Consider the following 26590-nt stretch of genomic DNA (forward strand, 5'->3'; position numbering starts at 1 on the left):
GCACACCTCAAAAGTAGCAGCAATCAAATGTGAACCACAGCTCGTATGTGATCACCACCTTGGAATGTTTCTTAAAGTCAGTATTTCTCTCAGTGGTTCTGTGGGGGGGGGGGGGGGGTGCCGGGGGGGGGGGGTTGTGCTGGTGACCTCAACCCCTCTGCCTCATTAGCAAACAACCAGATTGCATTTCCTGGAGTGCCTTGCTGTTAAGTATGACCATCTACATTTTAGCCAATGAAAGATGGGCATAAACCACAAGCAACTGGGCCTAGCCTGTGAAACTAATTCTTCATGCTCTTTCCCCATATGGTGACCTTGGAGGTGCTATGTACAAATGTTTGGAACATAATAGCCAATTGTTGTTCCTCCTATAGGGTTGCAGACCCCTTCAGCTCATTGGGAACTTTCTCTAGCTCCTCCATTGGGGGCCCTGTGTTCCATCCAATAGATGAACATCCACTTCTGTATTTGCCAGGCACAGGCATAGCCTCACATGAGAGACAGCTATATTAGGGTCCTTTCAGCAAAATCTTGCTGGCATATGCAATAGTGTCTGCACTTGGTGACTGGGATGGACCCCCGGGTTGGGCAGTCTCTGGATGGTCCATTCTTCCATCTTAGCTCCAAACTTTGTCTGTGCAACTCCGTCCATGGGTATTTTATTCCCTACTCTAGGGAGGAATGAAGTATCCATGCGTTGCTCTTCCTTCTTCTTGATTTCCTTGCATTTTGGAAATTGTATCTTGGGAATTCTAGGTTTCTGGGCCAATATCCACTTACCACTGAGTGCATATCAAGTGACTTCTTTTGTGATTGTGTTACCTCACTCAGGATGATATCCTCCAGATACATCCGTTTGCCTAAGAATTTCATAAATTCGTTGTTTTTATGTTTTTTTTATACTTTTTAAGAGGTATTTTCCTCATTTACATTTTCAATGCTATCCCAAAAGTCTCCCATACCCTCCCACCCACTCCCCTACCCACCCACTCCCACTTTTTGGCCCTGGCGTTCCCCTGTACTGAGGCATATAAAGTTTGCAAGTCCAATGGGCCTCTCTTTCCAGTGATGGCCGACTAGGCCATCTTTTGATACATATGCAGCTAGAGTCAAGAGCTCCGGGGTACTGGTTAGTTCATAATGTTGTTCCACCTATAGGGTTGCAGATCCCTTTAGCTCCTTGGGTACTTTCTCTAGCTCCTCCATTGGGAGCCCTGTGATCCATCCATTAGCTGACTGTGAGCATCCACTTCTGCGTTTGCTAGGCCCCGGCATAGTCTCACAAGAGACAGCTATATCTGGGTTCTTTCAGCAAAATCTTGCTAGTATATGCAATGGTGTCAGTGTTTAGAAGCTGATTATGGGATGGAACCCTGGATATGGCAGGCTCTAGATGGTCCATCCTTTTGCACAGCTCCAAACTTTGTCTCTGTAACTCCTTCCATGGGTGTTTTGTTCCCAATTCTAAGAAGGGGCAAAGTGTCCACACTTTGGTCTTCGTTCTTCTGGAGTTTCATGCGTTTAGCAAATTGTATCTTATATCTTGTGTATCCTAAGTTTCTGGGCTAGCTGAGTAGTACTCCATTGTATAAATGTACCACATTTTCTATATCCATTCCTCTGTTGAGGGACATCTGGGTTCTTTTAAATTTTTGGCTATTATAAATAGGGCTGCAATGAACATAGTGGAGCATGTGTCCTTATTACCAGTTGGAACATCTTCTGGGTATATGCCCAAGAGAGGTATTGCTGGATCTTCCAGTAGTACTATGTCCAATTTTCTGAGGAACCTCCAGACTGATTTCCAGAGTGGTTGTACAAGCTTTCAATCCCACCAGTAATGGAGGAATGTTCCTCTTTCTCCACATCCTCGCCAGCATCTGCTGTCACCTGAATTCTTGATCCTAGCCATTCTGACTGGTGTGAGGTTGGAATCTCAGGGTTGTTTTGATTTGCATTTCCCTGATGATTAAGGATGTTGAACATTTTTTCAGGTGCTTCTCAGCCATTCAGTATTCCTCAGTTGAGAATTCTTTGTTTAGCTATGTACCCCATTTTTTAATGGGGTTATTTGAATTTCTGGAGTTCAGCTTCTTGAGCTCTTTGTATATATTGGATATTAGTCCCCTATCAGATTGAGGATTGGTAAATATTCTTTCCCAATCTGTTGGTGGCATTTTTGTCTTATTGACAGTGTCTTTTGCCTTACAGAATCTTGTCAATTTTATGAGGTCCCATTTGTCGATTCTCGATCTTACAGCACAGGCCATTGTGCTCTGTTTAAGAATTTTTCTCATGTGCCCATATCTTCGAGGGTTTTCCCCACATTCTCCTCCATAAATTTCAGTGTCTCTGGTTTAATGTGGAGTTCTTTGATCCACTTAGAATTGAGCTTTGTACAAGGAGATAAGAATGGATCAATTCTCATTCTTCTCCATGATAACCGCCAGTTGTGCCAGCACCATTTGTTGAAAATTCTGTCTTTTTTCCACTGGATGGTTTTAGCTCCCTTGTCAAAGATCAAGTGATGATAGATGTGTAGGTTCATTTCTCTGTCTTCAATTCTATTCCATTGATCTACCTGTCTGTCACTGTACCAGTACCATGCAGTTTTTATCACAATTGCTCTGTAGTATAGCTTGAGGTCAGGCATGGTGATTCCACCAGAGGTTCTTTTATTGTTGAGAAGAGATTTTGCTATCCTAGGTTTTTTGTTATGCCAGATGAATTTGCAAATTAGCCTTTCTACCTCAGTGAAGAATTGAGTTGGAATTTTGATGGGGATTGCATTGAATCTGTAGATTGCTTTCAGCAGGATAGTCATTTTGACTATATTAACCCTGGCAATCCATGAGCATGGGAGATCTTTCCATCTTCTGAGACCTTCTTCAATTTCATTCTTCAGAGACTTGAAGTTCTTGTCATACAGATCTTTCACTTCAAGGTATTTTATATTATTTGTGACTATTGTGAAGGGTGTTGTTTCCCTAATTTCTTTCTCAGCCTGTTTATCCTTTGTGTAGAGAACGACCATTGATTTGTTTGAGTTAATTTTATATCGATTAATTTTATAGTACTGCACTGAAGCTGTTTTTCAGGTTTAGGAGTTCTCTGGTAGAATTTTTAGGGTCACTATCATATCATCTGCAAATAGTGATATTTTGACTTCTTCCTTTCCAATTTGTATCCCCTTGATCTCCTTTTGTTGTCAAATTGCTCTGGCTAGGACTTCAAGTACTATTTTGAATAGGTAGGGAAAAAGTGGGCAGCCTTGTCTAGTCCCTGATTTTAGTGGAATTGCTTCAAGTTTCTCTCCATTTACTTCGATGTTGCCTACTGGTTTGCTGTAGATTGCTTTTATCATGTTTAGGTATGGGCCTTGAATTCCTGATCTTTCCAAGACTTTTATCATGAAGGGTGTTGGATTTTGTCAAATGCTTTCTCAGCATCTAACAAGAAGATCATGTGGTTTTTGTCTTTGAGTTTGTTTATACAGTGGATTCTATTGATAAATTTGGGTATATTAAACCATCGTGCATCCCTGGGATGAAACCTATTTGATCATGATGGATGAGCATTTTGAAGTGTTCTTGGATTCGGTTTGCAAGGATTTTATTGAGTATTTTTGCATTGATATTCATAAGGGAAATTCGTCTGAAGTTTTTTTTCTTTGTTGGATCTTTGTGTGGGTTGAGTATCAGAGTAATTGTAGATTCATAGAATGAATTGGGTAGAGTACCTTCTGTTTCTATTTTGTGGAATAGTTTGAGGAGAGTTGGAATTAGGTCTTCTTTGAAGGTCTGATAGAACTCTGCACTAAACCCATCTGGTCCTGGGCGTTTTTTGGTTGGGAGAATATTAATGACTGCTTCTATTCCTTTGGTGGAAATGGGACTGCTTAGATCGTTAATCTGATCCTGATTTAACTTTGGTACCTAGTATCTGTCTAGAAAGTTGTCCATTTCGTCCAGGTTTTCCAGTTTTGTTGAGTATAGCCTTTTGTAGTAGGATCTGTTGATATTTTGGATTTCCTCTGGATTTGTTGTTATGTCTCCTTTTTCATTTCTGATTTTGTTAATTAGAATACTGTCCCTGTGCCCTCTAGTTAGTCTGGCTAAGTGTTTATCTATCTTGTTGATTTTCTCAAAGAACCAGCTCAAGGTTTGGTTGAGTCTTTGAATAGTTCTTTTTGTTCCCACTTGGTTGATTTCAGTCCTGAGTTTGATTATTTCCTGCAGTCTACTCCTCTTGGGTGAATTTTCTTCCTTTCATTCTAGAGCTTCTAGGTGTGGTGTCAGATTGCTAGTGTATACTCTGTCTAGTTTCTATTTGGAGGCACTCAGGTCTATGAATTTTCTTCTTATGACTGCTTTCATTGTGTCCCAAAGTTTGGGTACGTTGTGGCTTCATTTTCATTAAAGTCTAAAAAGTCTTTAATGTCTTTCTTTAGTTATTCCTTGACCAAGGTATTATTGAGTAGTGTGTTTTTCAGTTTCCACATGAATGTTGGCTTTCTATTATTTATGCTGTTATTGAAGATCAGCCTAAGTACATGGTGATCTGATAGGATGCATGGGATAATTTCAATATTTTTGTATGTGTTACAGCCTGTTTTGTGAACAATTATATGGTCAATTTTGGAGGAGGTGCCATGAAGTGCTGAGAAGAAGGTATATCCTTTTGTTTTAGGATAAAATGTTCTGTAGATATCTGTTAAATCCATTTGTTTCATAACTTTTATTAGTGTCCATATGTCTCTGTTTATTTTTGGTTTCCAGGATCTGTCCTTTGGTGAGAGTGGGGTGTTAAAGACTCCCACTATTATTGTGTGAGGTGCAATGTGTGCTTTGAGCTTTACTAAAGTTTCTTTAATGAATGTGGCTGCACTTGCATTTGGAGCATAGATATTTAGAACTGAGAGTTCATCTTGGTAGATTTTACGTTTGATGAGTATGAAGTGCCCCTCCTTGTCTTTTTTGATAACTTTGGGTTGGAAGTCGATTTTATTCGATATCAAAATGGCTACTCCAGCTTGTTTCTTCAGACCATTTGCTTGGAAAATTGTTTTCCAGCCTTTCACTCTGAGGTAGTGCCTGTCTTTGTCCCTGAGGTAGGTTTCCTGTAAGCAGCAAAATATTGGGTCCTGTTTGTGTAGCCAGTCTATTAGTCTATATCTTTTTATTGGGGAATTGGGTCCATTGATGTTAAGGGAAATGAAAGAAAAGTAATTGTTGCTTCCTGTCATTTCTGTTGTTAAAGTTGGGATTCTGTTCTTGTGGCTGTCTTCTTCTAGTTTTGTTGAAGGATTACTTTCTTGCTTTTTTTAGGGTGTAGTTTCCATCTTTGTGTTGGTGTTTTCCATCTATTATCCTTTGAAGGGCTGGATTCATGGAAAGTTATTGTGTGAATTGGTTTTATCACGGAATACTTTGGTTTCTCCATCTATGGGAATTGAAAGTTTTGCTGAGTATAGTAGCCTGGGCTGGCATTTGTGTTCTCTTAACATCTGTCCAGGATCTTCTGGCTTTCATAGTCTCTGGTGAAAAGTCTGGTGTAATTCTGATAGGCCTGCCTTTATATGTTACTTGACCTTTTTCCCTTACTGCTTTTAATATTCTATCTTTATTTAGTGCATTTGTTGTTCTGATTATTACGTGTCGGGAGGAATTTCTTTTCTGGTCCAGTCTATTTAGAGTTCTGTAGGCTTCTTGTATGTTCATGGGCATCTCTGTGTTTAGGTATGGGAAGTTTTCTTCTATAATTTTGTTGAAGATATTTGCTTTCTCTTTAACTTGAAAATCTTCGTCTCATCTACTATTATCCGTATGTTTAGTCTTCTCATTGTGTCCTGGATTTCCTGGAAGTTTTGAGTTAGGATCTTTTTGCATTTTGCATTTTCTTTGATTGTTGTATCGATGTTCTCTGTGGAATCTTCTTCATCTGAGATTCTCTCTTCCATCTCTTGTATTCTGTTGCTGATGCTCACATCTATGGTTCCAGATTTCTTTCCTAGGGTTTCTATCTCCAGCGTTGCCTCACTTTGTGTTTTCTTTATTTTTTCTACTTCCCTTTTTAGGTCTTCTATGGTTTTGTTCAATTCCATCACCTGTTTGGTTGTTTTTTCCTGTTTTTCTTTAAGGACTTGTAACTCTTTAGCAGTGTTCTCCTGTATATCTTTAAGTGAGTTATTAAAGTTCTTCTTGATGTCCTCTACCATCATCATGAGATATGCTTTTAATTCCTGATATCTTTCCTAGGGTTCCCGTCTCCAGAGTTGTCTCCATTTGGGTTTTCTTCATTGTTTCTACTTCCCCTTTTAGATCTTGGATGGTTTTGTTCAATTCCATTCCATGTTTGTTTGTGTTTTCCTGTAATTCTTTAAAGGATTTTTGTGTTTCTTCTTTAAGGACTTCTACCTGTTTAGCAATGTTCTACTGTAATTCCTTGAGGGATTTTTGTGCTTCCTCGTTAAGGGCTTCTACTTTTTTAGCAGTGTTCTCCTGTATTTCTTTAAGTGAGTTATTAATACCCTTCTTAAAATCTTCTACCCCTATCATGAGATAGGAATTTAAATCTGTGTCTTGCTTTTTGGATATGTTGGGTTATTCAGGACTCACTGTGGTGGGCATACTAGATTCTGATGATGCCTAGTGTTCTTGGTTTCTGTTAGTAAGATTCTTACGTTTGCCTTTTGCCATCTGGAAATCTCCGGTGTTAATGTTCAAGCTGTCTCTGGCTGGGGTTTGATCCTCCTCTGATTCTGTTAGCCTCTGTCAGCACTCCTGGGAGTCCATCTCTCACCTGAGTTCCAGTGGTCAGAGCACTCTCTGCAGGCAAGATCTCCTCTTGTAGGGCAGGTGTCCAGAAATCTGGAGCTTTGATCCACCTCCTGAGTCCTGGGGTCAGAGCCCTCCCTGTAGGCTGACTCTCCTCTGGCAAGGAAGGTGCCCAGTGGTCTGGGTCTCAGCTCCACCTCCTGGCTGAGGATGAAGGCTTGAAGGGATCCTGTCTAAGATGCTCTGTTGCTTCTGTTGACCACATTCTCTCAGGTGATCACGAGGTCCTGAGTGTGTTATGGGCCCTGAGGCATGGACAGTCCTCTAGAGCCCTAGACACCCTCAGCCGGGTTCAAGCAGATGGCGGGGCTGACCCCGACCTGAAAGGATCCCAGCCTCTGGTCGGGCAGGGTTCCTTTGTCCCTGTTCCTACTGGCACAAGACCCTCGGAGATTCTTTGGAGCTGATGTTGTGATCCACCCACCCATGATCCTGAGATGATCCAGAGGTCCTGTGGCATGGAGAGTACTCTGGAGCCCTTAGTGGCCTCCTCTGGGTTCAGAAGGAAGATCAAAATTAAATATCTTAAAGCAGAACAAAACTGTTACCATTTAATGTTAGAAACAGTGGTCTCTATGGACCAATTTATGTTTAGATAACTTGCAATGTATATCCATCATGCATCAAAATGGCTAACATGGGCATCGGGAGCTATAAATCAGCACAGAATTAGAGGATACCGTATATCCAGAAAACCCAATAACTAGGCAATTGTAGAAATTGTTTAAATCCTGGACCAGGGTTTCTACCTTGCCTTTGGTAGTTGAGTTCCTGGATGAAAGACACACTCAGCCTTTATATTTTTAATAAGCCTTAGGCAGCACAATAGCTGAGCAGATGTCTACCCCCCAGGCTGTTAAAATCTACATTCCTATTGATAACTCCAAGTTATTACTTACTACTTATTATGTTCCATCTGGGCTGCTCTTAACTCCAATCGGGTTGCTCTCAGGGCCACACTTTTTTGACACATAACCCAAGTCAATTTCTCCTTCGTCCTCTCCTCCGTGTTCTTCTCCTCCTTGTGGTCCACCTCTCTTCCCAAACCCGAGAAAACCTAAACCTCACCTATGATTCCTCTGTCCAATTATTTACCAATCAGAATTAACTTGGGGGTAGGGTCACAGGGGGCTGTGTGAAGACTCCAGATCTTGGGGGGAGTCACATTTAGCATTACAATAGACAGTAAAAGACTTTACCTCAACAGGCAGTGATGCTATCTGTTAAATAACTACTCCTGGCAAGAGTGACAATTTTATATGGATTTTGCATAAATTTGACCATGGGGTTAATATCCTTCATGTTTACCTCTCCCCCCGCCCCACAGCCTTTCTTTTCTTTTGGGGGAGGGTTGTAATGTATGGGTGGGTGGTTGTGATGTGTGGGTGTGGTATGTTTGTGCTTGGGTACTATTATGGCTGCCTGCCTAGTAGCTTGTATGGAGGCATTTACCTGGAATGAATACACTATATCTTATCTGCTCACTGATCCAAACATTTTCTTAAACCTCCCTGGCCTCCAATTACCTTCCCCTCTTTCTGCTGTTGAAAACATGGACCTCATATTTGGTGTCTATCATTCTGATTGGTCTTGTATGACACTCAGAAGTTTCCATATAGTGCCACCAAGTCTGAACGACTGACTCGAGAAGCCCTTTATTGTCTATTTAGCCCACATTCCAAGTTCTCACAGATTTGCAGACTGGAATGGATGGCATCTGCCAATATTTCCAGCCAATGTGAACCTTTGAAGTTGGTAGATCTTTAATCCAGGCACTACTAACATAGCACCTTGGCAACAGGGCCTGGAGAGCCAGGATGCTGAGACTAGATCTCTGTCCTTTGTGTCTCTCATAGAGTGGCATCATCATGGAGAGCCAGCCAAGCAATCTGGTTTCTGGTTTTAGAGGGGAGGTTCTAGAACTTTAGCAATGCCTACAGCTTGCAGTGGAGATGTTGCTTGGACCACAAAGGCATCCATACAGCTGAGGCTAATTTCCTCATGAGGCACATCACGAGGCTAAGGCAGTGTTGAATCTGCTTATCATACAGCTCTTTATAAAAGGTTCACTTTTGCTTTTACATAGGCAGAATTTTTCTTCCTGCAGAATCTCTACATTTAAATTATCCACTGGACATCATGGGATGATTGTCTAAAATATATGATTGAGTTTTATCATTTTGAGAGTGAGTTCATTATCTGCCCACTGCTTGGCTGCAGTGTTAAAAATAGCACACATGGAATAAGGTGTGTTGAAGTCTATCATTATGTTTCTGCTCATGAAAAGCACTCTGCTACCTCATCCCTTAAGATTTACACAGAAAAGGACAGTTACTCTGTGAACAACTAAAGGAACCACCCAGAGCTGATTGGAACAGAGACTGTTCCAGTACTATCTCAGCCATACAAACTATTTACTTAAGGATATATAAACCTCAGAGGAGAGGGTTTTTTTTAATGTTTTCATCTTACAAAATAAGATTATGTACTGAACATTGTAATATATATCACACTTGTGTTTATAAAGACAAATGGTTGGAGCATGAACAATGAATGAAATGCTCACTGTTAACAGCTATGGCACTTGATCAGATCCTAGATATATCTCTCAAGTACCAGTAGAATATTTAAGCTGACACTAGAGACTCTGAAGCATCTAAGAAAGTCACCTGGCTTCCCTATGTCTCCTTCATCTGCACAATGGAGAAAGAGCACAATAACCCATGTGATGTGGCTATAGAATGGATAAAATCAGAGAGCTGGCTTAAAAATACATGGTTGCCTGAAAAACAATTGAGTCATTTCATTAAGAACTAGCACACAAATTGGAAAGTATGCTTTGACTTCAGGAGGCAAAAAAGATGCAAACCTGGTGGTAAACACCTGGCAACCCCAGTCTTTGGGAGGCTGGGCAGGAGTGTGTCTAGTTTGAGTTTATCCTGGGACAACTAATAAGACCTTCTCTAAAAGAAATGGAGAGAGAGAGAGAGAGAGAGAGAGAGAGACTAAGTTTGTTGTTTTTTAATTTTCATGGTATAAGCTGTATTAGGGGAAATTGCAATCGAGATATTTTCCATTCTCTATGCATCACTGCTGACACTGGCAGTGTTAGAGAGATACAAACTATAGATACAATCTAGGCTTCACTTTCTAACTCTAGCAATTAAGATGGATTGAGTTGTATTGTTAAATAAACTATGTGGCTAACACATCCATCACAAGATTGAAGAATGTACTCTATCTGTTCCACTCTTCTTAGTTAAGCCATTTCCAGCTAGTTCAATAGCAGGGTCTATGAAACACAAGTTCATAGAATAGAAAGGTTTTGGTCAAATGAACTAACAGGGACCATCTTAGTGTGGCACTGTGAACAGTAATGTCAGGCATTTCCTGCTACTTAAAAAACGATCTCCCAAAGTCCTCAGCACAAAGCAATAAGATTAGCTTAGCTCATTTATATGGTTGACAGAGTCAATTAATCTCAGCTAGGTGGTTCCTCTGGCTGGAGCTAGTTTGGGATATTCCCAGCTGGTTTGAAGTCACAAATATTTGACATCTAGTTTTGCCTGCTGGAGTTTGCCCATCTGATATACATGTTGACTCCACAGCAATGAAAGTACACAAAGCACTTTTGATAGGAAAAGTGTCACTTCCACAGTATTTCTTTAATGAAAGTAAATCAAATATCCCATCATATTGAAGAACTAGAAAAATAGACTCTCCCTCTTAGCAAAAGGAGCTACAAAGCCTTTTGTGATCAGTTTTATAAGTGACCACAAATAATATTTATCTTATAACAAAAAAAAAAAAAAGAAAACAGAAAACTAAAGAGAGCTCCCTCAAAATAAAAACAATTGGAGTGAATTTTTCAAATTGACTGGTACCTTCCTGGAGTTAGATACATTGCTTTATTTCTCTGGTACTCATTTGCCTAATGTGAAGGATGTCTTGTTTCAGTAGAGTTAATCACCAGTCACATTAAAACATGTGTGGTTATGTAACTTACATTGATTCAACTCATATGGTTGGATAACAACTCTTTTAGAATATATGTGACAGTTAATTAGCATGTTATCATTCTTGCCTTGAATTTCATTCAATGGGGAACTCATAAACTGATTCTGCACATTGGAGGAGAGAGATTGGTGAGCCCCAGCACAGAGTGTTAATACTGGGATACACTGTAGCTAGCTAAGACAGGCAATGCCTCTACAGTAACCATTGGGACTCTTACCTTGAATTATAGAACTGTATCAAGTCTTACAGAGATGCATACTCAGAGTTCCAACATTTTAGTAACCACTTCTGTCCTTCTACCAAAGCCGGAGTCACAACCTTTTGAAAGGGAACTTGTGAGCTCGTGATGTAAAGGTGATTCCTTGCTAATGCCTTTTACAGAACAGCATACACACCAACTGTAACAAATATAGTTCCTTCTTAAAGAATGATTTAGTTGTGTGTGTGTGTGTGTGTGCATGCATGTGCGCGTGTGCACTTATGTTGGAATGTGTGTACATAACACATGTACCCATGGAGACCAGAAGAGGTGCCAGGTGTCCTTTGTCATGCTCTACTTGTTCCTGTGAGTCAGGTCTCTCCATGTACATGGGGCTCACATTTTCTTGGCTATGCTGCAAACAAGCCAGCCTCTTCAGTCCTCCTCTCTCCATTCCTCTCAAAGCTGGGCTTATATAGGCTTGCATGATTTCCAACTTGTGTGGGTGCCAGTATCCAAACCTTGGTCCTATTGGTTGTGCCACAAGAACTTCTAAATTCAGAGCTAGCTCTCCACCCTCAACAAATTCTTCAAGATGGGCATAGGAAACATAACCTTCAAAGATTTAGAAAATGTCAGGTGCTTTCAAATTAAATTGTATCTAAAACACAAAAATGGCCGTGGCAGCCTGCAAAAATGGGAAAATAAATCTTTGACATTTTAAAAGAAATTAGAACTGATATTAATCTTACCTGTCTCTGGGTTGTCTATCCTGTACCAGGAAGGTAGATTATAGTCTTTTCTTTTTTTAGTCTTCAAATCAGATCTATATGGAGCAGTAAGTAGAGAAATAATAGAAGTTTATTAGAGATGATGTAGATAAATGAAAGGTGCAAACAGCCATAATTTGAAATATTAAAATTAATAATTTAATTATTAATTAAATTAGTTTGAAATATTAAAATGTGATAAGAGGATCAGATTATGGAATCCTTCATTTTGAACTTAGATAACTTAGAGAAGTTATTTGCCCAATTTGCTCAGCTAACAGTTGACTAATTTTCTGCCTCTCAACAGATTGTACTATGCTTGCCTTGGGGCCTGCTCACAATTACATACGTCATGCTCACCCAGTTCTTATGACTCATTTTAACAAGTGTGAAAACTGTTAAATAAATTCTTGAATTTTTCTTTTTACTGTTTAAGGATTTTTTTTATTATAGCAAGAATTCTATAATACAAATTATGTTTCTTTGCTCAATCATAAGTTCTGCTTCTTAGAACAGAGCTGACTCCCCAAGCTATTCCACAGTAAAGAATTACAACGTTAAAGAAAGGAATGCTTGAATATTCTAGCAGAGTGAAAGATCACAAGGTAATGGACCGATTGGATCTTTTGATTTAAATCTAGCTCACCTTCTCCCGGGGTTTCTAAAAAGTAGGGTTTGGTTCCCTGGAAAATGGTAAAAGGACTCGGCTCCTAAAAGCATCTGCAGAGCTCTTTCCTCTCCCTGGAGTTCTGACTGCTTCAGAATGGATGCAAAGGCTATGAATTCAGACAGGCACCAAATAACCTTCTGTTAGAATCATTTGAGTTGTTGGTTCTATAAGGACAACATCTTGAAGAGATTCTGGGAAAATCACCTTATTCATCAGCCATCCAGTCCTGGCATTCCCAAAGTTTCAGCCCTTTATTCCCTCACCCTGTGTTACCCAGAAAATAGATGATATAAACTGGAAATAGAAGAGGGAAAAAGAATTGAGAAAGTGAGGAAGGGGGTGGGGGAATAAAGGATATACATCACTTGCCAGGAACTTGAGTGTGTATAAAGATGAAAATTGTCAGGAAAAAAAATAGATACTCGTGCAATTCAAGGAGGCAAGAACATTCTAAAATGAGAATCAGTGTCTTTACTGGGGCATGATGCATGATGTTTATGGAGTGTGCCTAGTCGTCTGTCATTATCTTTTAAAAGAGGTCATCGAGGTCTGGATATTTTAGTTAGTCATGCTTACTTGATAGCTCTTCCTCCTAGCTCATATTTTGGAGTGGCTGGAGCCATGGCCTCTATGGAATGATGCCCATTGGTTGTTTTCCTAATATCTCTCTGATTCCCAGAGCAGTGTCACCCCTCCCCAACCTGCTGTCCCTAAAAGCAGCTGTTCACCCTGGCTCTCATCTGCCTGGACTGTGCAGAGTTGAGCTGTCATATTTCTCCCCGATGATGTACCGAGATGAGAAGCAATGGTAGTGTGGCTTAAAATAACCACTACCATAGAGAGAAATTAAAATATCAGGATTTGGGGAGGAAACACATTCTGTGGGAGACAAAGAAAATGAGAGGGCTGTGAAGTGTTGCTACAATTAAAATGTTAATTCTAAATCTGTTTTAGCTGCAGAATTCCTCTTTTAATTTTTTTTCCTGTGTGATCATATGGTTCGTGTTCTGAACGTGTTAGCTTAGGCAACCAGCTTAAAATATGCTCTGATTAGTTCTGAATTATTCAGCGCTAATCAGGTACTCCTTCAAGTCATCTCTTCTGTGTTGCGGGTCTCCAAAGTCACAAAATGCTTCTGAATAAAATAATCCCAAAGTGAAAACGTGAACTTGACTCTATCTTCAGTTTATCAAACAAGAAGTGTGCTTCACGTGTGAAGACCTGAAAATGGCAGTCTAGAAAGACAAAGGAACAATTTTATAAAGACAGATGCAATCTATCTCAGGGTAGAATTCTGTCTGTTTAAAATGGTAGCTTATAAGCTACAGTGCTTGAAGACAGTGTTGCTGCTGATGGGATATGGGAGCAATACCATGTTTCAGGAAGGTCAGAGCACAGTAGGTCTCCAATGTAGTATGATAGCCCTGCCTTGGGAGAATGGTCTGGAAAGAGACTCTAGGGGATACCTGGGATGTTTGTTGTCACTGGAGTAGATTGTCACTGGAGGAGATTCCTAGTGTAGAAAAAATATGATGCCATGAAATATATGATTTAAGAATGGGAAGACCCTGACCTTATCTTTATGATTCATGTGGTTTGCAGGTTTGAGTAACTGAACATCAGTTTTCTTATATCCCACTTTCGAAATGGAGCACACGCCAGCATTTATTATGAAAAAAAAAAATGTTGATAATGATTCTGGGTGATAATGATTCTTATTACCTTTAGGATAAGCAATAAGTACATAGGGAAATAGTTTGTACTCACATGGGTCTCACATTCACCTTTTAAATTAGCTTTCAGGGTGAGCTCATCCAGAGAAAAAGGATTCTTTTACTGTGAACCAATAGGAATAGCATTTCCAATTTCTAACTCAAAAAAACCCTTGTACCATTAGGAGACAGAAGTGACACTGGTGACTAAAGGATGAGAGAAGGATGTTGAGGAAGAGTGAGGAGAAATACTGAGTCACCGAACACAGACCTGAAGACAAGCCTGAGCTCCACAACTTTGCTCTGTTCCTGAGCTGAGGAAAACATCAATGAACTGGGCCAGACTGTGCTGATGCAGCTTGTGACTGACACCAATTGTCTTCAAAATGTTCATGCTCTTAATAAGATTCTGAGTTGTGAGGATGCCCGAGAGCTGAGTGTGTATTCCCGGGAATGTGTCTTCCAGGCTTCTAAACACATAGATTATATTTTACTTTAATTTTCTTTCAGATGTGTCTATGCACGTTATCCAGTAAAATGTGTTAAAATAGAATCTAAATTTCATGAACCAAAATAATTCTCCACTGAAGTTGTATCATTTCTAACTTGTTCTAAATGAATGTTTTTTCTTGCTTCAGTCTTTATATTCCCTAGTTGTTTGTTTATAGTTGAAATCCTATTCACATTGGACTTTTTTTTTATTATGCTAGCAAAGGGCAGTATGTTCTAGTAATGAACCCCCCCCATGGAGTAGTTTTTTAAAAACAAACAAACAAAATGGCAAAATATTTTATTTCTTCCATTTATAGGTTTCTGTTCCATAGATGTTGCTGTGTGTGCAGCCTGTTTTCTGTCCTTGCCTGTCTACTCTTGTTTTAAGCCTAAAGTCACATAATTTTGAAAAGGCAAATAACAGCTTCATCCTGATCTACTTCATGTACTAGGAAAACCTCACCATTTAAGGCATATTTTCTTAGTCACTATTTCATTTCTGTGAAGAGCCACTATGACTAATGCAACTTTTATAGAAGAAAACATTTAATTGGAGGATTGGAGGCTTGTTTACAGTTTCAGGGAGTTGGTCAGTTATCATCATGGTTACATACAGGCAGGTACTGGAACAGCAGCTGAGAGCTACATCTTTATTTGTAGGCAGAGAGAGAGAGAGAGAGAGAGAGAGAGAGAGAGAGAGAGAGAGAGAGAGAGAGATAGATTCTGGGCTAGGCATGGGCTTTTTCAATCTCAAAGCCCACCCGCAGTACCATACTTTCTTTAAGAAAGCCATACCTCTTAGTATTTTGAAATAGTTCCACTTACTGGTGACCAAGCATTCAAATCAGAATATGGGTCCAATCTCATTCATACCATCACATTCCACTCTCTGACCCCCATAGATTTGTAACCATATCATACTGCAAAATACATTTAGTTCAACTTCAAATGTCCAAATAGTATATCACAGCCTCAATTCTATTTAAAAGTTCAAAGTTTCTTCTGAGACTCAGGCAATCTCTTAACTGTAACTTCCAGTAAAATCAAAATAAAAAACACGCATGACATACTTCCAACATACAATGGAGCAGAATATACAATACCATTCCAAAAGAGAGGAAGACAAACTCCAAATTCTGCTTCTCTGTGTCTGATGTCAACGGGCTTGTCTAAGTGTTACTGCTATGAAGAGACACCATGACCAAGGCAACTCTTATAAGGATAACATTTAATTTGGGCTGGCTTACAGGTTCAGAGGTTCAGTCCATTATCATCAAAGCAGAGCATGGAAGTATCCAGGCAGGCATGGTATAGGAAGAGTTGAGAATTCTACATCTTGTTCTGAAGGCAAATAGGAGAAGATGACTTCCAGGGAGCTAGGATGAGGATCTTAAAGCACATACCCACAATGACACACTTCCTCCAACAAAGCAACACCTATTCCAACATGACCACACCTCTTAATAGTGGCACTCCCAGGGCCAAGCATATTCAAACCATCACAGGACTTTTCAGATATCCAGCTCCTTTCAGGTTTATTGACTACAACACACTTCAATCTCTTGGGCTGGTTCTACACCATAATGCATCCTTCCTCCATATGTATCCCATGACTCTGACATTTCCAAAACCTTGGGTTTTCAATGAAACTCAGTATTCACTTTCATAGGTATCTTTGGGCCTGCAGTCAGGGACATCCTTGCTATAAAACTGACCTGAGCAGCTCTCCTCGGTAAAGAAGGGAGATTCCACAACCGCCTCCCCATTTTTGCATTCTTTACTCTAAAGCCAGAACCACATGGAAAAAGCTGCCATGTTGCTGGGACTTGTCCCCCTTGTTTAGTTGCTTGTGCACCAGCTTCCTTGTGTTGATAGTCTCCTTCACTGCTTAAGCTTTTCTTTAATTCCTTTTCACAAATTGGAAGCTTAGCTGAGTGAGGTTTTGTTAAATCACCACTCACTTTACTCCACTTAACATCAAGCTTTTCTTTAAGTTATTTATCTCCTTGAACACTGAATGTAGCTCTATTACACTTCCTGGTGCTCCTTTTTTCCCTCAAACTATATATTAGCTAGTTTTCTTTGTCCAGTTTATTACTTTTTATTATAGTTCTACCAAAGAGAGACCATTAATAACCACATGACATAGTCAATACTAGGCTGTCTTGAAATCTCCTGTGCCAGCACCATTTTTGAAAATGGTATCTTTTTTCCAGTATTTCTCACCTCTTCATAAAAAAAAAAAAAATCAGGTCTCATAGGTATGTAGATTTGTGTCTGGGTCTTCAATTTAACTCCATCGATCAACAAGTTTTTGTGCCAATACTGTATTGTTATTGTTGTTGTTGTTGTTGTTGTTGTTGTTGTTTTAACTATAGCTTTGTAATACAACTTCAAATCAGGATAGTGATAACCTCTGTAAACTCATTTTTCTTTTTCAGGATTGTCTTGAATATGAATGGTTGCATGGAGAAGAATACAAGTAGATTCATACTTATCACACTGCCCAATACCTAACTCCAAGTGTATCGAAAACCTCAACATAAAACCAGATATACTAAACCTGATAGAAGAAAAAGAGAATGCTGGCTCTAAAATGAACAGTTAATGAATGGTACCTCACAAAGCTTCTGCATGACAAAGGGCACCATCATTCTGACAAAGTGGCAGCCTACGCAATGGAAAAAGTTCTGTCAAGTACACATTCAATAGAGGGCTAATATCCAAAATACATAAAAAGAAATAAAAAAACTAGATATCATGAAAACAATATCCCAATTAAAAGATGGGGTACAGTTCTAAACAAAACTTATCAATAGAGGTAACTCAAGTGTCTGAGAAATGCTTAAAGAAATGTTATCATCCTGAATCATGAAGGAAATGCAAATCAAAACTACTTTTGAAATTCTATTTTATACCTGTCAGAGTGTAAGAGGAGCACTTGTCCATTGGTCATATGATTATAAACTCATACAACAACTATGGAAATCAGGAAGAGGGGAATAGATCTACCTCAAGATACAGCTACACTACTCTTGACATAAATCCAAAGGACACTTCATCCTATCACAGAGACATTTGTTTAACCATGTTTGCTGAAGCGTATAATAGACAATAATTAAAATCAACCTAGATGACTGTCTTAGTCAGGGTTTCTATTCCTGCACAAACATCATGACCAAGAAACAAGTTGGGGAGGAAAGGGTTTATTCGGCTTACACTTCCATACTGCTGTTCATCACCAAGGAAGCCAGGACTGGAACTCAAGCAGGTCAGGAAGCAGGAGCTGATGCAGAGGCCATGGAGGGATGTTCTTTACTGGCTTGCCTCCCCTGGCTTGCTCAGCCTGCTCTCTTATAGAACCCAAGACTACCAGCCCAGAGATGGTCCCATCCACAAGGGGCCTTTCCCCCTTGATTACTAATTGAGAAAATGCCTTAGAGTTGGATCTCATGGAGGCATTTCCTCAACTGAAGCTCCTTTCTCTGTGATAACCCCAGCTGTGTCAAGTTGACACAAAACTAGCCAGTACAATTGACCCCTTGTCAACTTGACACACAAACACATCACTAGTAAGCCTCAACCCTTACATTCTTATTCATCCCCAAGATCTAAATAACTTTAAAAGTCCCACAGTCTTTACATATTCTTAAAATTTCAATCTCTTTAAAATATCCATCTCTTTTAAAATCCAAAGTCTTTTTACAATTAAAAGTCTCTTAACTGTGGGCTCCACTAAAACAGTTTCTTCCTTCAAGAGGGAAAATATCAGGGCACAGCCACAATCAAAAGCAAAAGTCAATCTCCAACCATCCAATGTCTGGGATCCAACTTACGATCTTCTGGGCTCCTCCAAGGGCTTGGGTCACTTCTCCAGCCATGCCCTTTGTAGCACACGCGTCATCCTCTAGGCTCCAGATGCCTGTACTCCACTGCTGCTGCTGCTCTTGGTGGTCATCTCATGGTACTGGCATCTCCAAAACACTGTATGACCCCTTCAGTCCTGGGCCATCAATTGCAACTGAGGCTGGACTTTCACCAATGGCCTTCCATGGCCTCTCACAGTGCCAAACCTCAGCTGCTCTGCTGAACTCCTTCATGCCTTCAAAACCAGTACCACCTGGGTGACCCTTACACATTACCAAGTCCAGCCACAGCACAAGGTACAACTTTGGCTATATCTGGAACACAGCCACTGTGCTCTCAGAAAACACTTCCCAGAAGATGTCACCTCAATGATGCTGGTCTCTTCTTAATCACCGCTAATTTCTTAGCTCCAGCTAACCAGCATCAATAGTCCCAGTAATGCAAAGTTTTTGCTTTAGTAGTTCTGGTATCTTGTTAATCACAGCTGATTCTTCAGCCCCAGCTAACCAGAACTACAGAATCTTCACAATCAAAACAGCAATGGCCCTGAAAAGAGTCTTTAATTTTCCCTCTGAAATTTCACAAGCCAGGCCTCCATCTTCTGCACTGTTCTCAACATTCTCTTCCAAGCTCCTACACAACATCCCACAGAGCTCTTAACAATGAATGGATCTTCAAGATCAAAGTTCCAAAGTCCTTCCACAGACCTCCCCAAAACATGGTCAGGTTGTCACAGGAATACCCCACTCTGCTGGTACCAATTTGTCTTAGTCAGGGTTTCTATTCCTGCACAAACATCATGACCAAGAAACAAGTTGGGGAGGAAAGGGTTTATTCGGCTTACACTTCCATACTGCTGTTCATCACCAAGGAAGCCAGGACTGGAACTCAAGCAGGTCAGGAAGCAGGAGCTGATGCAGAGGCCATGGAGGGATGTTCTTTACTGGCTTGCCTCCCCTGGCTTGCTCAGCCTGCTCTCTTATAGAACCCAAGACTACCAGCCCAGAGATGGTCCCATCCTCAAGGGGCCTTTCCCCCTTGATTACTAATTGAGAAAATGCCTTAGAGTTGGATCTCATGGAGGCATTTCCTCAACTGAAGCTCCTTTTTCTGTGATAACCCCAGCTGTGTCAAGTTGACACAAAACTAGCCAGTACAATGACCCTCAACAGAAGGATGGATAAAGAAATTATGGTAAACTTAAACAATGGAATATTACTCCACCATTTAAAAAAATGACATCATGGCCCTCACCTAATCAGAGGAGAAGAGAAGCGAGAGGGAAGGAGGGATTGTGGGAGAGTGACGGGGGGGGGGGGGTTGTCAATGAAAAGCATGTAAAGTAATAAGTAAAAATTAAAATAAAATAATAAAAATAATTAAAAAATGACATCATGAAATTTGCAGACAAATGGATATAACTAGAAAAAAGTCATCCTGAGTGAGGTATCCCAGACTCAGAAAGAAAAATATAGTATGTATTCACTTATATGTTAAGCCAATGATAATCAAGCTAAGACCTATAGAACCACATAAGGTAGGTACAGTGTATAGGCTATAGGGAACAGATAGATCTCATTAGGTAAGGAAAAGATATAATTATGGATGGGAGGACAGTGAAGTGAAGATCAAGTAAGGAGGGAAATTGAGAGAGGGTTATGGAAGAGAATACAGAGAAATAGGTAAAATTAAGGAGCATTTGAAGGGTAATATGGAAACCTAATGTGGTAGAAACCTCCCCCAAATATAGACATATATGCGTGTCTCTGATCACCTAGGACTTTGAATATTTCTTTAGGTGCTTCTCAGCCATTCAAGATTCCACACTTGTGAAATCTTGGTTTAGTTCTATACCCCACTGTTTGACTGGGTTGTTTGGGGTTTTAGCGATTAGCTTCTTGAGTTCTTTATATATTTTGGATATTACAACACTGAGATTTGACTTTACACCAATCAGAATGGCTAAGATCAAAACCACAGGTGACAGCACAAGTTGGAGAGGATGTGAAGAAAGAGGGATACTCCTCCATTGCTGGTGGGATTGTAAACTGGTACAACCACTCTGGAAATCAATCTGGAAATAGATCTACTTGAAGACACAGCTATACCACTCTTGGGAATATACACAAAAGATTTTCCATCATGCCACAGGGGCACATGTTCCACTATGTTCATAGAGGCCTTATTTGTGATAGCCAGAAACTGGAAACAACTCAGATGTCCCATGACAGAAGAATGATACAGAAAATGTGGTTCATTTACACAATGGAATACTAAAAACAAGGACATCCTGAGTTTTGCAGGCAAATGGATGGAACTATAAAATATTATCCTGAGTGAGGTAACTCAGACCCAAAAGGACATGCATTGTCTGTACTCCCTAATAAGTAGATATTAGCGAAAAAAATACAGAATGCCAAGATACAGTCTACAGAACTCAAAAATGTCAATACGCTGAAGTGTCCAAGTGAGGACACCTCAATCCCACTTGGGAGGAAGTAAAAAGCAATCACAAGTGGGGAGAGAGAGAAAGACCTAGGAGGGAAAGTTGATGGTTGGGGGGAAAGAGTGAGGGGGAAAGAGGGGAACCTGATCTGGTATTAAGTGAGGGAAAAGGACTGAAGCCCTGAGGGCCAGCAGAAAGAATAGAAACAGGCAACTTCAGGAGATAGGAGGTTGAGGGGACCCTCCAGAATGTACCAGAGACCTGGGAGGTAAGAGACTCTCAGGAATCAAAGGGAGATGAAATGCCCGACAGTAGGGAGAGGGATCTTATAGAGCCCACCTCCAGCAGGAAGACAGGGCATCAAATGACAGAGAAGGGGGCCATTCCACAGTCACAACTGTGACCCATAATTGTTCCTGTCTGAAAGAATTACAGGGATGGAAATGGAGAAGAGCCTGAAGAAAAGAAGGACCAGTGACAGGCCCAAAGTGGGATCCAGTTCAAGGGGAGGTCACAAGGCCTGATACTACTACTGAGGCTATGGAGTGCTCACAAGGTCGCCTGATATGGCCTGCAGAAATTAAATAAGGCTGGTTGTAACAACTAAGGCTGTGACTCTTTTATTAAGAGCAATCAGACTTTTTATACCACTATCAGAAATAGAATACAATTATAATTTCCAGGATCAATACAGTTGTAGTTGCAAGGATACAATGACGTTGTAAGCTGTACAGAGTATACAAGATTAATGTCTAAAACCAATTGTCCTGTCAAGCTCTCATATTTCCTTGATTGCTGGGAGGACATACAGAGAAACATAGAACATCCTGAATAATTCACTGCCTGAGGGAATTCATTGGTTTCTCAGAAAGTGGAAGACACATCGTGCCCCAGGAGCCATGGACTAACCTGAAAATCCTATGACACATGCCTCTCAAGGGAGTGAGGTCAGGCCAACTCCATGGTTCCCTGCACTCTGCCAATGCCATTAACTAAAAACTCATCAGTTAGGAAAGGCCAACAAGAGACTGCCCCACCTGGGGATCCATCCCATATAGAGTCACCAAACTCAGACATTACTATGGATGCCAAGAAGTGCTCACTGACAGGAGCCTGATATAGCTGTCTCCTGAGAGGCTCTGCCAGAGCCTAACAAATACAGAGGCAGATGCTCGCAGTCAACCATTGGACTGAGCATGAAGTCCCCAATGGAGGAGTTAGAGGAAGAACTGAAGGAGCTGAAGGGATTTGCAACCCCATAGGAAGAACAACAATATCAACCAACCAGACCCCCCTGAGCTCCCAGGGACTAAACCACTAACCAAAGAATACACATGGAGGAACCCATGGATCCAGCTATATATGTAGCAGAGGATGGCCTTATCTGGCATCAATGGAAGAGAGACCCTTAGTGCTGTGAAAACTCGATGCCCCAATGTAGGAGAATGCCAGGGCAGTGAGGTGGGAGGGGGTGGGCGAGTGGGGGGCATTATCATAGAAGCAGGGGGAAGGAGATGGGATAGGGTGTTTGCGGAGGGGAAACCTGCAAAGAGGATAACATTTGAAATATAAGTAAAAAAGACTCTCAAAATGTTATTGTTTAGTTGAATAAAATTTAACATGTTGAATAAAAAAAAACTCTTCAGTTAGCTCTAGGCAGATTTTTTTTTATAGACAAGGGCAGAAAGCAGCTACATTCATTGACAAAATATCACAATAGTCTCTAGACCACTTACTAAAAAGTCCTCCCTCTAAGACATTTTTAGTTGAGTCACCACACTTAAACTGCCCCTCAGCACTATCTTTCATGTTCCTACCAGTATGGCCCATTAAGCTCCATTTAAAGTATTCAACTGTTTTCCAAATATTTGAGTACCAAGTCACAAAGTTCATTTTCCACCAACAAGCAGCATGGTCAGATCTGTCATAACAATGCCCCACTCCTGGTACTAACTTCTATCATAGTCAGTTTTAATGCTGTGAAGAGATACCACAGAAATCTATGTAGGTGTCTGAGACCCTATTTCAAAACACCAAAAGAAAAAAAGAGAACACAAAAGAAGAGAAAAGAAAATTCTTGGTATACATATTTTCCTACATACTAAAGATAAAAGCAAACCCCACATACTAATGAGATAAAAGTGCTTGTTTTTACATAGTATTATATCTTGGCTGAGTATTTGACAGTACAGAATGCAGAACATCTCCAATGAGTCTCAGAGTCGGTCAATATTTTGATTATGTAATCAACTGTGCCAAGAACATGCTTTACAAAATGGGAGAAGCTTAGGACCATTTCAGAAACTCAATCCTAATCTCAAACTAAAATTTGTTTAATGATTTTTTAAATGAAATTCAACTCACCACATCAGAATCAATATTTAACATCAAACATCTGAACACAATGCAACCCAAAGATACACTCATTTGATTTTTTTTTTCATCTTGCGAGAGCTATTCTTGATTGTCAACTTGACTACATCTGGAAATTAACTAAAATCCAAAAATGGAGGGCACACCTGTGAGGGCCTTTTGCTTACTTTGAAGTAGGTAGATCCATTTCTAATATAAATCAATGAGATAAACTAGATTTGGAGGCAGGAAGACACCTTTAATCTGGGCCGCAGTTCCACTGCAAGCCTATTTGAAGACATGGAGAAGGAAAGCTATGCTCTTTGCCTGTTACTCTAGAGAACCCTGACTAATATACATTGTGAGGAACTTTGGTATAAAAATGTTAAGAGTTTTTTCTAATCTGACCATTGTTTTTCTAGATAAGCAAAACACTTTGTAGAGTGAAGGCACTGCAGTTCCTAACATGACAATTTCAGATCTAAGCTGGGGTCTTGGATAAGATTGACAGGTGTAGACGCATATGGTGCAAAGCACATATATGAATTCAGATATAGGGCATCATGCAATATGATGTGGGCAAGCACTGCCAGAAAAACTTTAGATTCGTTGTGTGTTTGATTTTGAATTTGGGGCCCTGCACCTTTAAAAACCTCTTACAGTTGTTTCACAGGCCCTACATTTCACAGCCCACAGTTTAAGAAGCTATGGTCTTCTGAGCACCAAAATCACATGGGCTAGGTGACCCTGCAAGATGCTCAGAGCCCAGTCATTCCATAACACTGGTTATTTTTGATACCGCCCATATGCTCTCTGAAGAAGGAAAAGTGTTGAAACCCAAAACATCAACAAGGACTGACATGAATTATTTCAGGTACAGCAGAGTAGCAGGAAGAATATGTGTCACAGCAGCAAGAGGCAATGACGAATGGATGAGAAGTGGGTGGACACAGCCAGAGACGTGGATAAGAAGGCAGGGAAAGGAGATAGGCAGGCAGGGTGGCAGTATGTGATTCAGCCTGATTGTCAGCAGTTCTTGAGTCCTCTGCATTGGACACCAGCTTCCTGGTGATCTTGCTGGCCCTTCCCATCTCAAAGCCACTTCCTACACTGCAAGACTTAATCATTGAGATCTAGACTGTCAAGTGACAAATTTGTTTACCCTCACCGTGTTCAGTAAGTGTCTTATGCCTGGCAACACCTTGACAATCTTTATGCCTTTTCTTTTAAAGCAAATTTTATAAATAAAAGCAACAGTTCTCAATCTGTGGGTCAAGACCCACATCTCCCATAGAGATGGGAGGGGGCTTCCATATCAGATATCCCACATATCAGGTATTTACGTTACAATTCATAACTGTAGCAAAGCTGCAGGTATGAAGTAGCAATGAATGAATGAATTTCCTCAACACTACACAGGGAACTCTATTAAAGGGTCACAGCATCAGCAATGTTGAGGACCACTGAATAAAAGTAAGCTGGGCGTGTACCTCAGTGGCAGAGCACTGGCCTGGCATCTGCAAGGCTCCGGATTTTATCTCCAGCACTGCAACTTTAAAATAAACAGTAATACACAGGCATAATTTCTAAAGCCAAGCATTGCTAACATGTGTAATGAGGAGTCTCCTTCCTGTATTCTCTTTCCATTATTTTTGCTGACATTCATGGTCATAACCTTATGTCACCAGATTGCCAACCCAAAGCCTGAAGATAATAGCTTGGGTAATTTTTCCTGGTCTTCTGTGTGTTAATTATTAAAATCCTACTTTGAGGAGGGGCAGGGGAAGGTGTTTTAACTGTCTACTGTCCCATTTCTCCCAAAATAGCTACATCACATTTCAGAACTTCATCGAATCTCAGGGATTACTGACTGACTTAGAACTGTTGAGGCTCTATTCCCAGCTAAGTCATACTTACTACTATTCTCCCATGGTGGATTTAGTCATTTTGGTTTTGTTGTTTTTAACCATATTTTCCAAGTGCTTTTGCTAATTCATTCTAACTTGACCTCAATTTGTTTTTAATGCATTCAACCCCATCTCATATTTTTCTTCCTTTCATCCTCAGGAATACACGTATCAGAGACTCGTCTCCATAAAGTTCATCATACTGTCAGGTCCCGTAAGTCTAAATCACCTTTCCTTCTCTACACAAGCACAGCCCTGGGCAGGTCGAGGGCATTCAAAAAGCATCTGTAGGAGAAAGGGAAAGAGAGAGAGAAGAAAAGTATCACGAAGGCAAAGCTAGATGAGAGAGAAAGGAAGAAGAATGTGAAGAAACTCATGATCTCACTCACCCATGGTCATTTCTTACCTTTTTAAAAATTTCAACTGTATAGGTGTTTATTTCGGAAATTCTAGGAAATGACTTGTTGGTTCTACATGAGAATTCTAGATCCATGATAGACAACTTAATCATGTCATAGACCACGTACTCTACCATCCCACAATAGTCAGGAAATACATCTAATATACACATGTACACATGCATAGACACTAGACATAAAAATAAATTAATTTGATAAAAATAAAATTCTAATGGTAATAACATAAAGTTCAAAAAGCATCCCTTTGAATTTAGAGATGTTATAGATATTTACTAATGTCACTTGTATTCAATGACTTATAGGGTACCCACCCAATCTGGAAAAGTAATATAAGATACAGAAATAGAAGATGTAAGGGTTTTTTTTTTCATTAATTTATCTTACAGTGCAAGCAAATAAAGTCTTTTAAGGGTTTTGGTCAGCTTTAGCCACAATATGGATCAGGATCAAACTAATCTCCAATGTGTGCTTTACATATCTGTTCTCTTAGCTCATGTGTTTGTGGGGTAGCTGAGCATCCTAGATTTGGGCTTCAGCCTCTGGGCCGGGGAAGACATAGGAAGAGTACAACAAGCTTGCACCACAGGTCTCTTTGTTCTCCCTCAACCAACATCAGTGAGAAATCACAGAATGCAGTTCTTGGGTGGAGCTGTTACTATTATTTCCTTTCACATTCTATTAAAGTCACAAAATCTAGTCTAACATCATTGGGTGCTAAAACAGATGGAATCCACATTGGTAAGTCACATAGCAAAGGGTATATTTATTCTGATAGAGAGAATGTGAGAAGCATTTCACCAATAAGTCATTATTTACCTTTTAGCTTCTTGCTGTGCTATATACCCTTGTCATGTTTGGGGGGGGGGGGTGTATGTGGTGTGTGTGGGTGGTTTTTATAGTATG

Source organism: Mus musculus, chromosome 1 (genome assembly GCF_000001635.26).
Source record: "Mus musculus strain C57BL/6J chromosome 1, GRCm38.p6 C57BL/6J".
NCBI lineage: Eukaryota > Metazoa > Chordata > Mammalia > Rodentia > Muridae > Mus > Mus musculus.